The 20,297-nt window shown below is 46.0% G+C and overlaps 9 non-coding genes across 9 annotated transcripts; all 9 read right to left on the bottom strand.

Annotated features, from left to right (window-relative positions):
• Window positions 1-1,655: 1,655 nt before the first annotated feature.
• Window positions 1,656-1,846, bottom strand: LOC130307149 (U2 spliceosomal RNA). The gene has a single exon (XR_008856360.1). It is a non-coding gene; the product is annotated as a U2 spliceosomal RNA (small nuclear RNA).
• A 2,095-nt stretch (window positions 1,847-3,941) lies between these two features.
• On the bottom strand, window positions 3,942-4,132 carry LOC130307148 (U2 spliceosomal RNA). Its single transcript, XR_008856359.1, has one exon. It is a non-coding gene; the product is annotated as a U2 spliceosomal RNA (small nuclear RNA).
• A 2,082-nt stretch (window positions 4,133-6,214) lies between these two features.
• LOC130307288 (U2 spliceosomal RNA) lies at window positions 6,215-6,405 on the bottom strand. Its single transcript, XR_008856478.1, has one exon. It is a non-coding gene; the product is annotated as a U2 spliceosomal RNA (small nuclear RNA).
• A 2,090-nt stretch (window positions 6,406-8,495) lies between these two features.
• LOC130307275 (U2 spliceosomal RNA) lies at window positions 8,496-8,686 on the bottom strand. Its single transcript, XR_008856466.1, has one exon. It is a non-coding gene; the product is annotated as a U2 spliceosomal RNA (small nuclear RNA).
• A 2,086-nt stretch (window positions 8,687-10,772) lies between these two features.
• LOC130307147 (U2 spliceosomal RNA) lies at window positions 10,773-10,963 on the bottom strand. The gene has a single exon (XR_008856358.1). It is a non-coding gene; the product is annotated as a U2 spliceosomal RNA (small nuclear RNA).
• A 2,084-nt stretch (window positions 10,964-13,047) lies between these two features.
• LOC130307146 (U2 spliceosomal RNA) lies at window positions 13,048-13,238 on the bottom strand. The gene has a single exon (XR_008856357.1). It is a non-coding gene; the product is annotated as a U2 spliceosomal RNA (small nuclear RNA).
• Window positions 13,239-15,322: 2,084 nt separating this feature from the next.
• LOC130307145 (U2 spliceosomal RNA) lies at window positions 15,323-15,513 on the bottom strand. The gene has a single exon (XR_008856356.1). It is a non-coding gene; the product is annotated as a U2 spliceosomal RNA (small nuclear RNA).
• Window positions 15,514-17,611: 2,098 nt separating this feature from the next.
• On the bottom strand, window positions 17,612-17,802 carry LOC130307142 (U2 spliceosomal RNA). Its single transcript, XR_008856354.1, has one exon. It is a non-coding gene; the product is annotated as a U2 spliceosomal RNA (small nuclear RNA).
• Window positions 17,803-19,891: 2,089 nt separating this feature from the next.
• Window positions 19,892-20,082, bottom strand: LOC130307141 (U2 spliceosomal RNA). The gene has a single exon (XR_008856353.1). It is a non-coding gene; the product is annotated as a U2 spliceosomal RNA (small nuclear RNA).
• Between the last annotated feature and the right edge of the window lie 215 nt (window positions 20,083-20,297).

The following is a 20,297-nucleotide window of genomic DNA, read 5'->3' as shown; positions in this document are numbered from 1 at the left end:
ATCCGGGTTATTTGACAACCTATGGCGGTGATGGTTCTGCTCAGGCAGAGCAGTGCTGATGCTCCTCATAAAGCTGTCGCTGCTGTGAAGGTTCTAGGTGACATCACAAATCCCTATGGTTACATACACAACAAAGCTGGGTTGCTGTTGTTTACACTCTGCAAGGCCTGTGGAAGTGAGTGACATCATAGCACTGTAGTTCTGAGGGTTCAAGATGGATGCAACAATCTCCTGTTGCTTCTATGAAGGCCGTAATAGACGACATCACCAAACAGCTCCATAGTCACATACACAGCAAAGGAGAGATGTTGTTTACACCTAGTGATGTCAGTGGTATTGAGTGACATCACAGCACAGTGCTAAGGCTCCTGGGCCTGGACACAGCAGCGGCTGCAATATCTCAACGGAGAATACGTTTATATCTATGTGTGTGTGTGCGCATATATATATATATATATATATATATATATATATATATATATATATATATATATTTCTCCGCCGAAATCACTTTTAAACCCATTTCCACCTTTTTTTCCCTTCTCTTCCTCTTACTTTTTTTCACGTTTTTTTACGTTTTTCTCCTTTTCGCCTCTTTTCTGGGCGTATTATTCTTCTTTTTCTTCTTTTTTTTCGTCTAATGCATACCCCATCAGTGCAGCAATGCTTATTCAATACCGCCAGCAGATGGAGACACTGGGGGATAATTTTCTAAGGATTTATACTGATTTTTCCTGTCTGAATTTGTCGCACAGAAAGTTGCAGGCCAAATATGTGTGACATTTCTGCGACTTTAGCTTCTAGAGCATTTTTACAACATTATACATAGGTGCTGAATACATAAAAAGCGACTGTTCAGCGACAGACAAGTCGCATCGGCTGAAAGTAGGCCAGAATGTCAGTCCATGTTGGAGCAGGTTTAGATACAGTCTAAAGCATAGATCTCAAAGTCTGTGCACAGAATTTAGCAAGGGCCTCGCACCTTCTGATGCATCAGGTAGGTGCACAATAGCATAGCCTAACCCTCTGTACTTTGGTCTATATTGATGCGGGACATAGACAGCCAGCTGATGACCAATCCATTAGTGCAATGGATGGCTGGAAGCATTTGTCTTTGCCTTTGCAATACCACAGAAGCAATGCATGGTCAATGTACAGCAATGACACACCTGTGTGAACAGCCAGGAGACCCCCCCCCCCCATGTTATGTTACATAGTTACATAGTTAGTACGGTCGAAAAAAGACATATGTCCATCAAGTTCAACCAGGGAATTAAGGGGTAGGGGTGTGGCGCGATATTGGGGAAGGGATGAGATTTTATATTTCTTCATAAGCATTAATCTTATTTTGTCAATTAGGAACATTCAGCACCCACCCGCTATCAAGGCAGCTGCCTATCATGTCATGCCCTACCTGCACAGGTGTGCTGGCTACTCAAATGATCCAATTAAGGAGGCCATTTAGTCAGCAGCAGCAGAAGTCCTGTGCCTGGACGCTCCAACAGGGGCCAGACACAAGCAGAAGCAGAAGCAGCAGCAGCACCACCTTTTGTTTTTTGGCTGCAGCAGCAGCAAGGCCCACAGGGCTGGCTAGCTGGCTAGCCAGCAAGCAGGTAGCAATGAAAGTAGGAATCTTTCTTTTTAACCCTGTAAGGGGGTGGTGCACTGTACCCGAAGATACTGCCATATCGGGTCAATGCATAGGGCGACGGAAGCAAGCTTCGAAATCGGCCCCCGTTCTCAAAAATCCATTTAATATATGGTCCCCAGATAGGGGACGTATCAGATATTAAACTGATAAGAACAGATACTACACTTGATCTTAGCCAAAAGGCCGAGAAGCGATAACCGTGAAAGGGGCGGGCCCAACAAGGTCCCCTTCATGGGCACTATCACTTCTTGCTGTCAGGGAGGCTGCCAGACAATTTTCCATGCACACTCTGGGCTGGGGGGCAGTCAACCACCAGTACACACAGCAGAACCTAAACCCATACCATTATTGCTAAGCAGCAAGACAGGGGCCCATTGCACTCCCACGGGGCCTTTTTAAATGCAATCCATAACCCGGATTTGCAAGGAACCCTTCTTACTCCTCCTACTTGCATGTGACACTGGGCTTAGGATCTGCATAGGAAACACACACACAAGCACACACCTACCTTTGTTGCCTGCAGATGCCTCCTTGGCTGTCCCCAAACGGTATCAAACCAACACCCACGGGAAGCTGTAAGCATAGAGGACATGCCTGCACCCCATTGGACTTACCTGTGTGGGTTAAATCCGGGTTATTTGACAACCTATGGCGGTGATGGTTCTGCTCAGGCAGAGCAGTGCTGATGCTCCTCATAAAGCTGTCGCTGCTGTGAAGGTTCTAGGTGACATCACAAATCCCTATGGTTACATACACAACAAAGCTGGGTTGTTGTTGTTTACACTCTGCAAGGCCTGTGGAAGTGAGTGACATCATAGCACTGTAGTTCTGAGGGTTCAAGATGGATGCAACAATCTCCTGTTGCTTCTATGAAGGCCGTAATAGACGACATCACCAAACAGCTCCATAGTCACATACACAGCAAAGGAGAGATGTTGTTTACACCTAGTGATGTCAGTGGTATTGAGTGACATCACAGCACAGTGCTAAGGCTCCTGGGCCTGGACACAGCAGCGGCTGCAATATCTCAACGGAGAATACGTTTATATCTATGTGTGTGTGTGCGCATATATATATATATATATATATATATATATATATATATATATATATATATTTCTCCGCCGAAATCACTTTTAAACCCATTTCCACCTTTTTTTCCCTTCTCTTCCTCTTACTTTTTTTTCACGTTTTTTTACGTTTTTCTCCTTTTCGCCTCTTTTCTGGGCGTATTATTCTTCTTTTTCTTCTTTTTTTTCGTCTAATGCATACCCCATCAGTGCAGCAATGCTTATTCAATACCGCCAGCAGATGGAGACACTGGGGGATAATTTTCTAAGGATTTATACTGATTTTTCCTGTCTGAATTTGTCGCACAGAAAGTTGCAGGCCAAATATGTGTGACATTTCTGCGACTTTAGCTTCTAGAGCATTTTTACAACATTATACATAGGTGCTGAATACATAAAAAGCGACTGTTCAGCGACAGACAAGTCGCATCGGCTGAAAGTAGGCCAGAATGTCAGTCCATGTTGGAGCAGGTTTAGATACAGTCTAAAGCATAGATCTCAAAGTCTGTGCACAGAATTTAGCAAGGGCCTCGCACCTTCTGATGCATCAGGTAGGTGCACAATAGCATAGCCTAACCCTCTGTACTTTGGTCTATATTGATGCGGGACATAGACAGCCAGCTGATGACCAATCCATTAGTGCAATGGATGGCTGGAAGCATTTGTCTTTGCCTTTGCAATACCACAGAAGCAATGCATGGTCAATGTACAGCAATGACACACCTGTGTGAACAGCCAGGAGACCCCCCCCCCCATGTTATGTTACATAGTTACATAGTTAGTACGGTCGAAAAAAGACATATGTCCATCAAGTTCAACCAGGGAATTAAGGGGTAGGGGTGTGGCGCGATATTGGGGAAGGGATGAGATTTTATATTTCTTCATAAGCATTAATCTTATTTTGTCAATTAGGAACATTCAGCACCCACCCGCTATCAAGGCAGCTGCCTATCATGTCATGCCCTACCTGCACAGGTGTGCTGGCTACTCAAATGATCCAATTAAGGAGGCCATTTAGTCAGCAGCAGCAGAAGTCCTGTGCCTGGACGCTCCAACAGGGGCCAGACACAAGCAGAAGCAGAAGCAGCAGAAGCAGCAGCAGCACCACCTTTTGTTTTTTGGCTGCAGCAGCAGCAGCAAGGCCCACAGGGCTGGCTAGCTGGCTAGCCAGCAAGCAGGTAGCAATGAAAGTAGGAATCTTTCTTTTTAACCCTGTAAGGGGGTGGTGCACTGTACCCGAAGATACTGCCATATCGGGTCAATGCATAGGGCGACGGAAGCAAGCTTCGAAATCGGCCCCCGTTCTCAAAAATCCATTTAATATATGGTCCCCAGATAGGGGACGTATCAGATATTAAACTGATAAGAACAGATACTACACTTGATCTTAGCCAAAAGGCCGAGAAGCGATAACCGTGAAAGGGGCGGGCCCAACAAGGTCCCCTTCATGGGCACTATCACTGCTTGCTGTCAGGGAGGCTGCCAGACAATTTTCCATGCACACTCTGGGCTGGGGGGCAGTCAACCACCAGTACACACAGCAGAACCTAAACCCATACCATTATTGCTAAGCAGCAAGACAGGGGCCCATTGCACTCCCACGGGGCCTTTTTAAATACAATCCATAACCCGGATTTGCCAGGAACCCTTCTTACTCCTCCTACTTGCATGTGACACTGGGCTTAGGATCTGCATAGGAAACACACACACAAGCACACACCTACCTTTGTTGCCTGCAGATGCCTCCTTGGCTGTCCCCAAACGGTATCAAACCAACACCCACGGGAAGCTGTAAGCATAGAGGACATGCCTGCACCCCATTGGACTTACCTGTGTGGGTTAAATCCGGGTTATTTGACAACCTATGGCGGTGATGGTTCTGCTCAGGCAGAGCAGTGCTGATGCTCCTCATAAAGCTGTCGCTGCTGTGAAGGTTCTAGGTGACATCACAAATCCCTATGGTTACATACACAACAAAGCTGGGTTGCTGTTGTTTACACTCTGCAAGGCCTGTGGAAGTGAGTGACATCATAGCACTGTAGTTCTGAGGGTTCAAGATGGATGCAACAATCTCCTGTTGCTTCTATGAAGGCCGTAATAGACGACATCACCAAACAGCTCCATAGTCACATACACAGCAAAGGAGAGATGTTGTTTACACCTAGTGATGTCAGTGGTATTGAGTGACATCACAGCACAGTGCTAAGGCTCCTGGGCCTGGACACAGCAGCGGCTGCAATATCTCAACGGAGAATACGTTTATATCTATGTGTGTGTGTGCGCATATATATATATATATATATATATATATATATATATATTTCTCCGCCGAAATCACTTTTAAACCCATTTCCACCTTTTTTTCCCTTCTCTTCCTCTTACTTTTTTTTCACGTTTTTTTACGTTTTTCTCCTTTTCGCCTCTTTTCTGGGCGTATTATTCTTCTTTTTCTTCTTTTTTTTCGTCTAATGCATACCCCATCAGTGCAGCAATGCTTATTCAATACCGCCAGCAGATGGAGACACTGGGGGATAATTTTCTAAGGATTTATACTGATTTTTCCTGTCTGAATTTGTCGCACAGAAAGTTGCAGGCCAAATATGTGTGACATTTCTGCGACTTTAGCTTCTAGAGCATTTTTACAACATTATACATAGGTGCTGAATACATAAAAAGCGACTGTTCAGCGACAGACAAGTCACATCGGCTGAAAGTAGGCCAGAATGTCAGTCCATGTTGGAGCAGGTTTAGATACAGTCTAAAGCATAGATCTCAAAGTCTGTGCACAGAATTTAGCAAGGGCCTCGCACCTTCTGATGCATCAGGTAGGTGCACAATAGCATAGCCTAACCCTCTGTACTTTGGTCTATATTGATGCGGGACATAGACAGCCAGCTGATGACCAATCCATTAGTGCAATGGATGGCTGGAAGCATTTGTCTTTGCCTTTGCAATACCACAGAAGCAATGCATGGTCAATGTACAGCAATGACACACCTGTGTGAACAGCCAGGAGACCCCCCCCCCCCCATGTTATGTTACATAGTTACATAGTTAGTACGGTCGAAAAAAGACATATGTCCATCAAGTTCAACCAGGGAATTAAGGGGTAGGGGTGTGGCGCGATATTGGGGAAGGGATGAGATTTTATATTTCTTCATAAGCATTAATCTTATTTTGTCAATTAGGAACATTCAGCACCCACCCGCTATCAAGGCAGCTGCCTATCATGTCATGCCCTACCTGCACAGGTGTGCTGGCTACTCAAATGATCCAATTAAGGAGGCCATTTAGTCAGCAGCAGCAGAAGTCCTGTGCCTGGACGCTCCAACAGGGGCCAGACACAAGCAGAAGCAGAAGCAGCAGAAGCAGCAGCAGCACCACCTTTTGTTTTTTGGCTGCAGCAGCAGCAAGGCCCACAGGGCTGGCTAGCTGGCTAGCCAGCAAGCAGGTAGCAATGAAAGTAGGAATCTTTCTTTTTAACCCTGTAAGGGGGTGGTGCACTGTACCCGAAGATACTGCCATATCGGGTCAATGCATAGGGCGACGGAAGCAAGCTTCGAAATCGCCCCCCGTTCTCAAAAATCCATTTAATATATGGTCCCCAGATAGGGGACGTATCAGATATTAAACTGATAAGAACAGATACTACACTTGATCTTAGCCAAAAGGCCGAGAAGCGATAACCGTGAAAGGGGCGGGCCCAACAAGGTCCCCTTCATGGGCACTATCACTGCTTGCTGTCAGGGAGGCTGCCAGACAATTTTCCATGCACACTCTGGGCTGGGGAGCAGTCAACCACCAGTACACACAGCAGAACCTAAACCCATACCATTATTGCTAAGCAGCAAGACAGGGGCCCATTGCACTCCCACGGGGCCTTTTTAAATGCAATCCATAACCCGGATTTGCCAGGAACCCTTCTTACTCCTCCTACTTGCATGTGACACTGGGCTTAGGATCTGCATAGGAAACACACACACAAGCACACACCTACCTTTGTTGCCTGCAGATGCCTCCTTGGCTGTCCCCAAACGGTATCAAACCAACACCCACGGGAAGCTGTAAGCATAGAGGACATGCCTGCACCCCATTGGACTTACCTGTGTGGGTTAAATCCGGGTTATTTGACAACGTATGGCGGTGATGGTTCTGCTCAGGCAGAGCAGTGCTGATGCTCCTCATAAAGCTGTCGCTGCTGTGAAGGTTCTAGGTGACATCACAAATCCCTATGGTTACATACACAACAAAGCTGGGTTGTTGTTGTTTACACTCTGCAAGGCCTGTGGAAGTGAGTGACATCATAGCACTGTAGTTCTGAGGGTTCAAGATGGATGCAACAATCTCCTGTTGCTTCTATGAAGGCCGTAATAGACGACATCACCAAACAGCTCCATAGTCACATACACAGCAAAGGAGAGATGTTGTTTACACCTAGTGATGTCAGTGGTATTGAGTGACATCACAGCACAGTGCTAAGGCTCCTGGGCCTGGACACAGCAGCGGCTGCAATATCTCAACGGAGAATACGTTTATATCTATGTGTGTGTGTGCGCATATATATATATATATATATATATATATATATATATATATATATATTTCTCCGCCGAAATCACTTTTAAACCCATTTCCACCTTTTTTTCCCTTCTCTTCCTCTTACTTTTTTTTCACGTTTTTTTACGTTTTTCTCCTTTTCGCCTCTTTTCTGGGCGTATTATTCTTCTTTTTCTTCTTTTTTTTCGTCTAATGCATACCCCATCAGTGCAGCAATGCTTATTCAATACCGCCAGCAGATGGAGACACTGGGGGATAATTTTCTAAGGATTTATACTGATTTTTCCTGTCTGAATTTGTCGCACAGAAAGTTGCAGGCCAAATATGTGTGACATTTCTGCGACTTTAGCTTCTAGAGCATTTTTACAACATTATACATAGGTGCTGAATACATAAAAAGCGACTGTTCAGCGACAGACAAGTCACATCGGCTGAAAGTAGGCCAGAATGTCAGTCCATGTTGGAGCAGGTTTAGATACAGTCTAAAGCATAGATCTCAAAGTCTGTGCACAGAATTTAGCAAGGGCCTCGCACCTTCTGATGCATCAGGTAGGTGCACAATAGCATAGCCTAACCCTCTGTACTTTGGTCTATATTGATGCGGGACATAGACAGCCAGCTGATGACCAATCCATTAGTGCAATGGATGGCTGGAAGCATTTGTCTTTGCCTTTGCAATACCACAGAAGCAATGCATGGTCAATGTACAGCAATGACACACCTGTGTGAACAGCCAGGAGACCCCCCCCCCCCCATGTTATGTTACATAGTTACATAGTTAGTACGGTCGAAAAAAGACATATGTCCATCAAGTTCAACCAGGGAATTAAGGGGTAGGGGTGTGGCGCGATATTGGGGAAGGGATGAGATTTTATATTTCTTCATAAGCATTAATCTTATTTTGTCAATTAGGAACATTCAGCACCCACCCGCTATCAAGGCAGCTGCCTATCATGTCATGCCCTACCTGCACAGGTGTGCTGGCTACTCAAATGATCCAATTAAGGAGGCCATTTAGTCAGCAGCAGCAGAAGTCCTGTGCCTGGACGCTCCAACAGGGGCCAGACACAAGCAGAAGCAGAAGCAGCAGAAGCAGCAGCAGCACCACCTTTTGTTTTTTGGCTGCAGCAGCAGCAAGGCCCACAGGGCTGGCTAGCTGGCTAGCCAGCAAGCAGGTAGCAATGAAAGTAGGAATCTTTCTTTTTAACCCTGTAAGGGGGTGGTGCACTGTACCCGAAGATACTGCCATATCGGGTCAATGCATAGGGCGACGGAAGCAAGCTTCGAAATCGCCCCCCGTTCTCAAAAATCCATTTAATATATGGTCCCCAGATAGGGGACGTATCAGATATTAAACTGATAAGAACAGATACTACACTTGATCTTAGCCAAAAGGCCGAGAAGCGATAACCGTGAAAGGGGCGGGCCCAACAAGGTCCCCTTCATGGGCACTATCACTGCTTGCTGTCAGGGAGGCTGCCAGACAATTTTCCATGCACACTCTGGGCTGGGGAGCAGTCAACCACCAGTACACACAGCAGAACCTAAACCCATACCATTATTGCTAAGCAGCAAGACAGGGGCCCATTGCACTCCCACGGGGCCTTTTTAAATGCAATCCATAACCCGGATTTGCCAGGAACCCTTCTTACTCCTCCTACTTGCATGTGACACTGGGCTTAGGATCTGCATAGGAAACACACACACAAGCACACACCTACCTTTGTTGCCTGCAGATGCCTCCTTGGCTGTCCCCAAACGGTATCAAACCAACACCCACGGGAAGCTGTAAGCATAGAGGACATGCCTGCACCCCATTGGACTTACCTGTGTGGGTTAAATCCGGGTTATTTGACAACGTATGGCGGTGATGGTTCTGCTCAGGCAGAGCAGTGCTGATGCTCCTCATAAAGCTGTCGCTGCTGTGAAGGTTCTAGGTGACATCACAAATCCCTATGGTTACATACACAACAAAGCTGGGTTGTTGTTGTTTACACTCTGCAAGGCCTGTGGAAGTGAGTGACATCATAGCACTGTAGTTCTGAGGGTTCAAGATGGATGCAACAATCTCCTGTTGCTTCTATGAAGGCCGTAATAGACGACATCACCAAACAGCTCCATAGTCACATACACAGCAAAGGAGAGATGTTGTTTACACCTAGTGATGTCAGTGGTATTGAGTGACATCACAGCACAGTGCTAAGGCTCCTGGGCCTGGACACAGCAGCGGCTGCAATATCTCAACGGAGAATACGTTTATATCTATGTGTGTGTGTGCGCATATATATATATATATATATATATATATATATATATATATATATTTCTCCGCCGAAATCACTTTTAAACCCATTTCCACCTTTTTTTCCCTTCTCTTCCTCTTACTTTTTTTTCACGTATTTTTACGTTTTTCTCCTTTTCGCCTCTTTTCTGGGGGTATTATTCTTCTTTTTCTTCTTTTTTTTCGTCTAATGCATACCCCATCAGTGCAGCAATGCTTATTCAATACCGCCAGCAGATGGAGACACTGGGGGATAATTTTCTAAGGATTTATACTGATTTTTCCTGTCTGAATTTGTCGCACAGAAAGTTGCAGGCCAAATATGTGTGACATTTCTGCGACTTTAGCTTCTAGAGCATTTTTACAACATTATACATAGGTGCTGAATACATAAAAAGCGACTGTTCAGCGACAGACAAGTCGCATCGGCTGAAAGTAGGCCAGAATGTCAGTCCATGTTGGAGCAGGTTTAGATACAGTCTAAAGCATAGATCTCAAAGTCTGTGCACAGAATTTAGCAAGGGCCTCGCACCTTCTTATGCATCAGGTAGGTGCACAATAGCATAGCCTAACCCTCTGTACTTTGGTCTATATTGATGCGGGACATAGACAGCCAGCTGATGACCAATCCATTAGTGCAATGGATGGCTGGAAGCATTTGTCTTTGCCTTTGCAATACCACAGAAGCAATGCATGGTCAATGTACAGCAATGACACACCTGTGTGAACAGCCAGGAGACCCCCCCCCCCATGTTATGTTACATAGTTACATAGTTAGTACGGTCGAAAAAAGACATATGTCCATCAAGTTCAACCAGGGAATTAAGGGGTAGGGGTGTGGCGCGATATTGGGGAAGGGATGAGATTTTATATTTCTTCATAAGCATTAATCTTATTTTGTCAATTAGGAACATTCAGCACCCACCCGCTATCAAGGCAGCTGCCTATCATGTCATGCCCTACCTGCACAGGTGTGCTGGCTACTCAAATGATCCAATTAAGGAGGCCATTTAGTCAGCAGCAGCAGAAGTCCTGTGCCTGGACGCTCCAACAGGGGCCAGACACAAGCAGAAGCAGAAGCAGCAGAAGCAGCAGCAGCACCACCTTTTGTTTTTTGGCTGCAGCAGCAGCAAGGCCCACAGGGCTGGCTAGCTGGCTAGCCAGCAAGCAGGTAGCAATGAAAGTAGGAATCTTTCTTTTTAACCCTGTAAGGGGGTGGTGCACTGTACCCGAAGATACTGCCATATCGGGTCAATGCATAGGGCGACGGAAGCAAGCTTCGAAATCGGCCCCCGTTCTCAAAAATCCATTTAATATATGGTCCCCAGATAGGGGACGTATCAGATATTAAACTGATAAGAACAGATACTACACTTGATCTTAGCCAAAAGGCCGAGAAGCGATAACCGTGAAAGGGGCGGGCCCAACAAGGTCCCCTTCATGGGCACTATCACTGCTTGCTGTCAGGGAGGCTGCCAGACAATTTTCCATGCACACTCTGGGCTGGGGGGCAGTCAACCACCAGTACACACAGCAGAACCTAAACCCATACCATTATTGCTAAGCAGCAAGACAGGGGCCCATTGCACTCCCACGGGGCCTTTTTAAATGCAATCCATAACCCGGATTTGCCAGGAACCCTTCTTACTCCTCCTACTTGCATGTGACACTGGGCTTAGGATCTGCATAGGAAACACACACACAAGCACACACCTACCTTTGTTGCCTGCAGATGCCTCCTTGGCTGTCCCCAAACGGTATCAAACCAACACCCACGGGAAGCTGTAAGCATAGAGGACATGCCTGCACCCCATTGGACTTACCTGTGTGGGTTAAATCCGGGTTATTTGACAACCTATGGCGGTGATGGTTCTGCTCAGGCAGAGCAGTGCTGATGCTCCTCATAAAGCTGTCGCTGCTGTGAAGGTTCTAGGTGACATCACAAATCCCTATGGTTACATACACAACAAAGCTGGGTTGTTGTTGTTTACACTCTGCAAGGCCTGTGGAAGTGAGTGACATCATAGCACTGTAGTTCTGAGGGTTCAAGATGGATGCAACAATCTCCTGTTGCTTCTATGAAGGCCGTAATAGACGACATCACCAAACAGCTCCATAGTCACATACACAGCAAAGGAGAGATGTTGTTTACACCTAGTGATGTCAGTGGTATTGAGTGACATCACAGCACAGTGCTAAGGCTCCTGGGCCTGGACACAGCAGCGGCTGCAATATCTCAACGGAGAATACGTTTATATCTATGTGTGTGTGTGCGCATATATATATATATATATATATATATATATATATATATATTTCTCCGCCGAAATCACTTTTAAACCCATTTCCACCTTTTTTTCCCTTCTCTTCCTCTTACTTTTTTTTCACGTTTTTTTACGTTTTTCTCCTTTTCGCCTCTTTTCTGGACGTATTATTCTTCTTTTTCTTCTTTTTTTTCGTCTAATGCATACCCCATCAGTGCAGCAATGCTTATTCAATACCGCCAGCAGATGGAGACACTGGGGGATAATTTTCTAAGGATTTATACTGATTTTTCCTGTCTGAATTTGTCGCACAGAAAGTTGCAGGCCAAATATGTGTGACATTTCTGCGACTTTAGCTTCTAGAGCATTTTTACAACATTATACATAGGTGCTGAATACATAAAAAGCGACTGTTCAGCGACAGACAAGTCGCATCGGCTGAAAGTAGGCCAGAATGTCAGTCCATGTTGGAGCAGGTTTAGATACAGTCTAAAGCATAGATCTCAAAGTCTGTGCACAGAATTTAGCAAGGGCCTCGCACCTTCTGATGCATCAGGTAGGTGCACAATAGCATAGCCTAACCCTCTGTACTTTGGTCTATATTGATGCGGGACATAGACAGCCAGCTGATGACCAATCCATTAGTGCAATGGATGGCTGGAAGCATTTGTCTTTGCCTTTGCAATACCACAGAAGCAATGCATGGTCAATGTACAGCAATGACACACCTGTGTGAACAGCCAGGAGACCCCCCCCCCCCCATGTTATGTTACATAGTTACATAGTTAGTACGGTCGAAAAAAGACATATGTCCATCAAGTTCAACCAGGGAATTAAGGGGTAGGGGAGTGGCGCGATATTGGGGAAGGGATGAGATTTTATATTTCTTCATAAGCATTAATCTTATTTTGTCAATTAGGAACATTCAGCACCCACCCGCTATCAAGGCAGCTGCCTATCATGTCATGCCCTACCTGCACAGGTGTGCTGGCTACTCAAATGATCCAATTAAGGAGGCCATTTAGTCAGCAGCAGCAGAAGTCCTGTGCCTGGACGCTCCAACAGGGGCCAGACACAAGCAGAAGCAGAAGCAGCAGAAGCAGCAGCAGCACCACCTTTTGTTTTTTGGCTGCAGCAGCAGCAAGGCCCACAGGGCTGGCTAGCTGGCTAGCCAGCAAGCAGGTAGCAATGAAAGTAGGAATCTTTCTTTTTAACCCTGTAAGGGGGTGGTGCACTGTACCCGAAGATACTGCCATATCGGGTCAATGCATAGGGCGACGGAAGCAAGCTTCGAAATCGGCCCCCGTTCTCAAAAATCCATTTAATATATGGTCCCCAGATAGGGGACGTATCAGATATTAAACTGATAAGAACAGATACTACACTTGATCTTAGCCAAAAGGCCGAGAAGCGATAACCGTGAAAGGGGCGGGCCCAACAAGGTCCCCTTCATGGGCACTATCACTGCTTGCTGTCAGGGAGGCTGCCAGACAATTTTCCATGCACACTCTGGGCTGGGGGGCAGTCAACCACCAGTACACACAGCAGAACCTAAACCCATACCATTATTGCTAAGCAGCAAGACAGGGGCCCATTGCACTCCCACGGGGCCTTTTTAAATGCAATCCATAACCCGGATTTGCCAGGAACCCTTCTTACTCCTCCTACTTACATGTGACACTGGGCTTAGGATCTGCATAGGAAACACACACACAAGCACACACCTACCTTTGTTGCCTGCAGATGCCTCCTTGGCTGTCCCCAAACGGTATCAAACCAACACCCACGGGAAGCTGTAAGCATAGAGGACATGCCTGCACCCCATTGGACTTACCTGTGTGGGTTAAATCCGGGTTATTTGACAACCTATGGCGGTGATGGTTCTGCTCAGGCAGAGCAGTGCTGATGCTCCTCATAAAGCTGTCGCTGCTGTGAAGGTTCTAGGTGACATCACAAATCCCTATGGTTACATACACAACAAAGCTGGGTTGTTGTTGTTTACACTCTGCAAGGCCTGTGGAAGTGAGTGACATCATAGCACTGTAGTTCTGAGGGTTCAAGATGGATGCAACAATCTCCTGTTGCTTCTATGAAGGCCGTAATAGACGACATCACCAAACAGCTCCATAGTCACATACACAGCAAAGGAGAGATGTTGTTTACACCTAGTGATGTCAGTGGTATTGAGTGACATCACAGCACAGTGCTAAGGCTCCTGGGCCTGGACACAGCAGCGGCTGCAATATCTCAACGGAGAATACGTTTATATCTATGTGTGTGTGTGCGCATATATATATATATATATATATATATATATATATATATATTTCTCCGCCGAAATCACTTTTAAACCCATTTCCACCTTTTTTTCCCTTCTCTTCCTCTTACTTTTTTTTCACGTTTTTTTACGTTTTTCTCCTTTTCGCCTCTTTTCTGGGCGTATTATTCTTCTTTTTCTTCTTTTTTTTCGTCTAATGCATACCCCATCAGTGCAGCAATGCTTATTCAATACCGCCAGCAGATGGAGACACTGGGGGATAATTTTCTAAGGATTTATACTGATTTTTCCTGTCTGAATTTGTCGCACAGAAAGTTGCAGGCCAAATATGTGTGACATTTCTGCGACTTTAGCTTCTAGAGCATTTTTACAACATTATACATAGGTGCTGAATACATAAAAAGCGACTGTTCAGCGACAGACAAGTCGCATCGGCTGAAAGTAGGCCAGAATGTCAGTCCATGTTGGAGCAGGTTTAGATACAGTCTAAAGCATAGATCTCAAAGTCTGTGCACAGAATTTAGCAAGGGCCTCGCACCTTCTGATGCATCAGGTAGGTGCACAATAGCATAGCCTAACCCTCTGTACTTTGGTCTATATTGATGCGGGACATAGACAGCCAGCTAATGACCAATCCATTAGTGCAATGGATGGCTGGAAGCATTTGTCTTTGCCTTTGCAATACCACAGAAGCAATGCATGGTCAATGTACAGCAATGACACACCTGTGTGAACAGCCAGGAGACCCCCCCCCCCCCATGTTATGTTACATAGTTACATAGTTAGTACGGTCGAAAAAAGACATATGTCCATCAAGTTCAACCAGGGAATTAAGGGGTAGGGGTGTGGCGCGATATTGGGGAAGGGATGAGATTTTATATTTCTTCATAAGCATTAATCTTATTTTGTCAATTAGGAACATTCAGCACCCACCCGCTATCAAGGCAGCTGCCTATCATGTCATGCCCTACCTGCACAGGTGTGCTGGCTACTCAAATGATCCAATTAAGGAGGCCATTTAGTCAGCAGCAGCAGAAGTCCTGTGCCTGGACGCTCCAACAGGGGCCAGACACAAGCAGAAGCAGAAGCAGCAGAAGCAGCAGCAGCACCACCTTTTGTTTTTTGGCTGCAGCAGCAGCAAGGCCCACAGGGCTGGCTAGCTGGCTAGCCAGCAAGCAGGTAGCAATGAAAGTAGGAATCTTTCTTTTTAACCCTGTAAGGGGGTGGTGCACTGTACCCGAAGATACTGCCATATCGGGTCAATGCATAGGGCGACGGAAGCAAGCTTCGAAATCGGCCCCCGTTCTCAAAAATCCATTTAATATATGGTCCCCAGATAGGGGACGTATCAGATATTAAACTGATAAGAACAGATACTACACTTGATCTTAGCCAAAAGGCCGAGAAGCGATAACCGTGAAAGGGGCGGGCCCAACAAGGTCCCCTTCATGGGCACTATCACTGCTTGCTGTCAGGGAGGCTGCCAGACAATTTTCCATGCACACTCTGGGCTGGGGGGCAGTCAACCACCAGTACACACAGCAGAACCTAAACCCATACCATTATTGCTAAGCAGCAAGACAGGGGCCCATTGCACTCCCACGGGGCCTTTTTAAATGCAATCCATAACCCGGATTTGCCAGGAACCCTTCTTACTCCTCCTACTTGCATGTGACACTGGGCTTAGGATCTGCATAGGAAACACACACACAAGCACACACCTACCTTTGTTGCCTGCAGATGCCTCCTTGGCTGTCCCCAAACGGTATCAAACCAACACCCACGGGAAGCTGTAAGCATAGAGGACATGCCTGCACCCCATTGGACTTACCTGTGTGGGTTAAATCCGGGTTATTTGACAACCTATGGCGGTGATGGTTCTGCTCAGGCAGAGCAGTGCTGATGCTCCTCATAAAGCTGTCGCTGCTGTGAAGGTTCTAGGTGACATCACAAATCCCTATGGTTACATACACAACAAAGCTGGGTTGTTGTTGTTTACACTCTGCAAGGCCTGTGGAAGTGAGTGACATCATAGCACTGTAGTTCTGAGGGTTCAAGATGGATGCAACAATCTCCTGTTGCTTCTATGAAGGCCGTAATAGACGACATCACCAAACAGCTCCATAGTCACATACACAGCAAAGGAGAGATGTTGTTTACACCTAGTGATGTCAGTGGTATTGAGTGACATCACAGCACAGTGCTAAGGCTCCTGGGCCTGGACACAGCAGCGGCTGCAATATCTCAACGGAGAATACGTTTATATCTATGTGTGTGTGTGCGCATATATATATATATATATATATATATATATATATATATATATATATATATATATATTTCTCCGCCGAAATCACTTTTAAACCCATTTCCACCTTTTTTTCCCTTCTCTTCCTCTTACTTTTTTTTCACGTTTTTTTACGTTTTTCTCCTTTTCGCCTCTTTTCTGGGCGTATTATTCTTCTTTTTCTTCTTTTTTTTCGTCTAATGCATACCCCATCAGTGCAGCAATGCTTATTCAATACCGCCAGCAGATGGAGACACTGGGGGATAATTTTCTAAGGATTTATACTGATTTTTCCTGTCTGAATTTGTCGCACAGAAAGTTGCAGGCCAAATATGTGTGACATTTCTGCGACTTTAGCTTCTAGAGCATTTTTACAACATTATACATAGGTGCTGAATACATAAAAAGCGACTGTTCAGCGACAGACAAGTCGCATCGGCTGAAAGTAGGCCAGAATGTCAGTCCATGTTGGAGCAGGTTTAGATACAGTCTAAAGCATAGATCTCAAAGTCTGTGCACAGAATTTAGCAAGGGCCTCGCACCTTCTGATGCATCAGGTAGGTGCACAATAGCATAGCCTAACCCTCTGTACTTTGGTCTATATTGATGCGGGACATAGACAGCCAGCTGATGACCAATCCATTAGTGCAATGGATGGCTGGAAGCATTTGTCTTTGCCTTTGCAATACCACAGAAGCAATGCATGGTCAATGTACAGCAATGACACACCTGTGTGAACAGCCAGGAGACCCCCCCCCCCATGTTATGTTACATAGTTACATAGTTAGTACGGTCGAAAAAAGACATATGTCCATCAAGTTCAACCAGGGAATTAAGGGGTAGGGGTGTGGCGCGATATTGGGGAAGGGATGAGATTTTATATTTCTTCATAAGCATTAATCTTATTTTGTCAATTAGGAACATTCAGCACCCACCCGCTATCAAGGCAGCTGCCTATCATGTCATGCCCTACCTGCACAGGTGTGCTGGCTACTCAAATGATCCAATTAAGGAGGCCATTTAGTCAGCAGCAGCAGAAGTCCTGTGCCTGGACGCTCCAACAGGGGCCAGACACAAGCAGAAGCAGAAGCAGCAGAAGCAGCAGCAGCACCACCTTTTGTTTTTTGGCTGCAGCAGCAGCAAGGCCCACAGGGCTGGCTAGCTGGCTAGCCAGCAAGCAGGTAGCAATGAAAGTAGGAATCTTTCTTTTTAACCCTGTAAGGGGGTGGTGCACTGTACCCGAAGATACTGCCATATCGGGTCAATGCATAGGGCGACGGAAGCAAGCTTCGAAATCGGCCCCCGTTCTCAAAAATCCATTTAATATATGGTCCCCAGATAGGGGACGTATCAGATATTAAACTGATAAGAACAGATACTACACTTGATCTTAGCCAAAAGGCCGAGAAGCGATAACCGTGAAAGGGGCGGGCCCAACAAGGTCCCCTTCATGGGCACTATCACTGCTTGCTGTCAGGGAGGCTGCCAGACAATTTTCCATGCACACTCTGGGCTGGGGGGCAGTCAACCACCAGTACACACAGCAGAACCTAAACCCATACCATTATTGCTAAGCAGCAAGACAGGGGCCCATTGCACTCCCACGGGGCCTTTTTAAATGCAATCCATACCCCGGATTTGCCAGGAACCCTTCTTACTCCTCCTACTTGCATGTGACACTGGGCTTAGGATCTGCATAGGAAACACACACACAAGCACACACCTACCTTTGTTGCCTGCAGATGCCTCCTTGGCTGTCCCCAAACGGTATCAAACCAACACCCACGGGAAGCTGTAAGCATAGAGGACATGCCTGCACCCCATTGGACTTACCTGTGTGGGTTAAATCCGGGTTATTTGACAACCTATGGCGGTGATGGTTCTGCTCAGGCAGAGCAGTGCTGATGCTCCTCATAAAGCTGTCGCTGCTGTGAAGGTTCTAGGTGACATCACAAATCCCTATGGTTACATACACAACAAAGCTGGGTTGTTGTTGTTTACACTCTGCAAGGCCTGTGGAAGTGAGTGACATCATAGCACTGTAGTTCTGAGGGTTCAAGATGGATGCAACAATCTCCTGTTGCTTCTATGAAGGCCGTAATAGACGACATCACCAAACAGCTCCATAGTCACATACACAGCAAAGGAGAGATGTTGTTTACACCTAGTGATGTCAGTGGTATTGAGTGACATCACAGCACAGTGCTAAGGCTCCTGGGCCTGGACACAGCAGTGGCTGCAATATCTCAACGGAGAATACGTTTATATCTATGTGTGTGTGTGCGCATATATATATATATATATATATATATATATATATATATATATATATTTCTCCGCCGAAATCACTTTTAAACCCATTTCCACCTTTTTTTCCCTTCTCTTCCTCTTACTTTTTTTTCACGTTTTTTTACGTTTTTCTCCTTTTCGCCTCTTTTCTGGGCGTATTATTCTTCTTTTTCTTCTTTTTTTTCGTCTAATGCATACCCCATCAGTGCAGCAATGCTTATTCAATACCGCCAGCAGATGGAGACACTGGGGGATAATTTTCTAAGGATTTATACTGATTTTTCCTGTCTGAATTTGTCGCACAGAAAGTTGCAGGCCAAATATGTGTGACATTTCTGCGACTTTAGCTTCTAGAGCATTTTTACAACATTATACATAGGTGCTGAATACATAAAAAGCGACTGTTCAGCGACAGACAAGTCGCATCGGCTGAAAGTAGGCCAGAATGTCAGTCCATGTTGGAGCAGGTTTAGATACAGTCTAAAGCATAGATCTCAAAGTCTGTGCACAGAATTTAGCAAGGGCCTCGCACCTTCTGATGCATCAGGTAGGTGCACAATAGCATAGCCTAACCCTCTGTACTTTGGTCTATATTGATGCGGGACATAGACAGCCAGCTGATGACCAATCCATTAGTGCAATGGATGGCTGGAAGCATTTGTCTTTGCCTTTGCAATACCACAGAAGCAATGCATGGTCAATGTACAGCAATGACACACCTGTGTGAACAGCCAGGAGACCCCCCCCCCCCATGTTATGTTACATAGTTACATAGTTAGTACGGTCGAAAAAAGACATATGTCCATCAAGTTCAACCAGGGAATTAAGGGGTAGGGGTGTGGCGCGATATTGGGGAAGGGATGAGATTTTATATTTCTTCATAAGCATTAATCTTATTTTGTCAATTAGGAACATTCAGCACCCACCCGCTATCAAGGCAGCTGCCTATCATGTCATGCCCTACCTGCACAGGTGTGCTGGCTACTCAAATGATCCAATTAAGGAGGCCATTTAGTCAGCAGCAGCAGAAGTCCTGTGCCTGGACGCTCCAACAGGGGCCAGACACAAGCAGAAGCAGAAGCAGCAGAAGCAGCAGCAGCACCACCTTTTGTTTTTTGGCTGCAGCAGCAGCAAGGCCCACAGGGCTGGCTAGCTGGCTAGCCAGCAAGCAGGTAGCAATGAAAGTAGGAATCTTTCTTTTTAACCCTGTAAGGGGGTGGTGCACTGTACCCGAAGATACTGCCATATCGGGTCAATGCATAGGGCGACGGAAGCAAGCTTCGAAATCGGCCCCCGTTCTCAAAAATCCATTTAATATATGGTCCCCAGATAGGGGACGTATCAGATATTAAACTGATAAGAACAGATACTACACTTGATCTTAGCCAAAAGGCCGAGAAGCGATAACCGTGAAAGGGGCGGGCCCAACAAGGTCCCCTTCATGGGCACTATCACTGCTTGCTGTCAGGGAGGCTGCCAGACAATTTTCCATGCACACTCTGGGCTGGGGGGCAGTCAACCACCAGTACACACAGCAGAACCTAAACCCATACCATTATTGCTAAGCAGCAAGACAGGGGCCCATTGCACTCCCACGGGGCCTTTTTAAATGCAATCCAT

This window comes from Hyla sarda, unplaced genomic scaffold, assembly GCF_029499605.1.
Source record: "Hyla sarda isolate aHylSar1 unplaced genomic scaffold, aHylSar1.hap1 scaffold_142, whole genome shotgun sequence".
Lineage (NCBI taxonomy): Eukaryota > Metazoa > Chordata > Amphibia > Anura > Hylidae > Hyla > Hyla sarda.
Note: the sequence above shows the minus strand (reverse complement) of the source record. Positions and strands in the feature narration are given on the sequence as shown.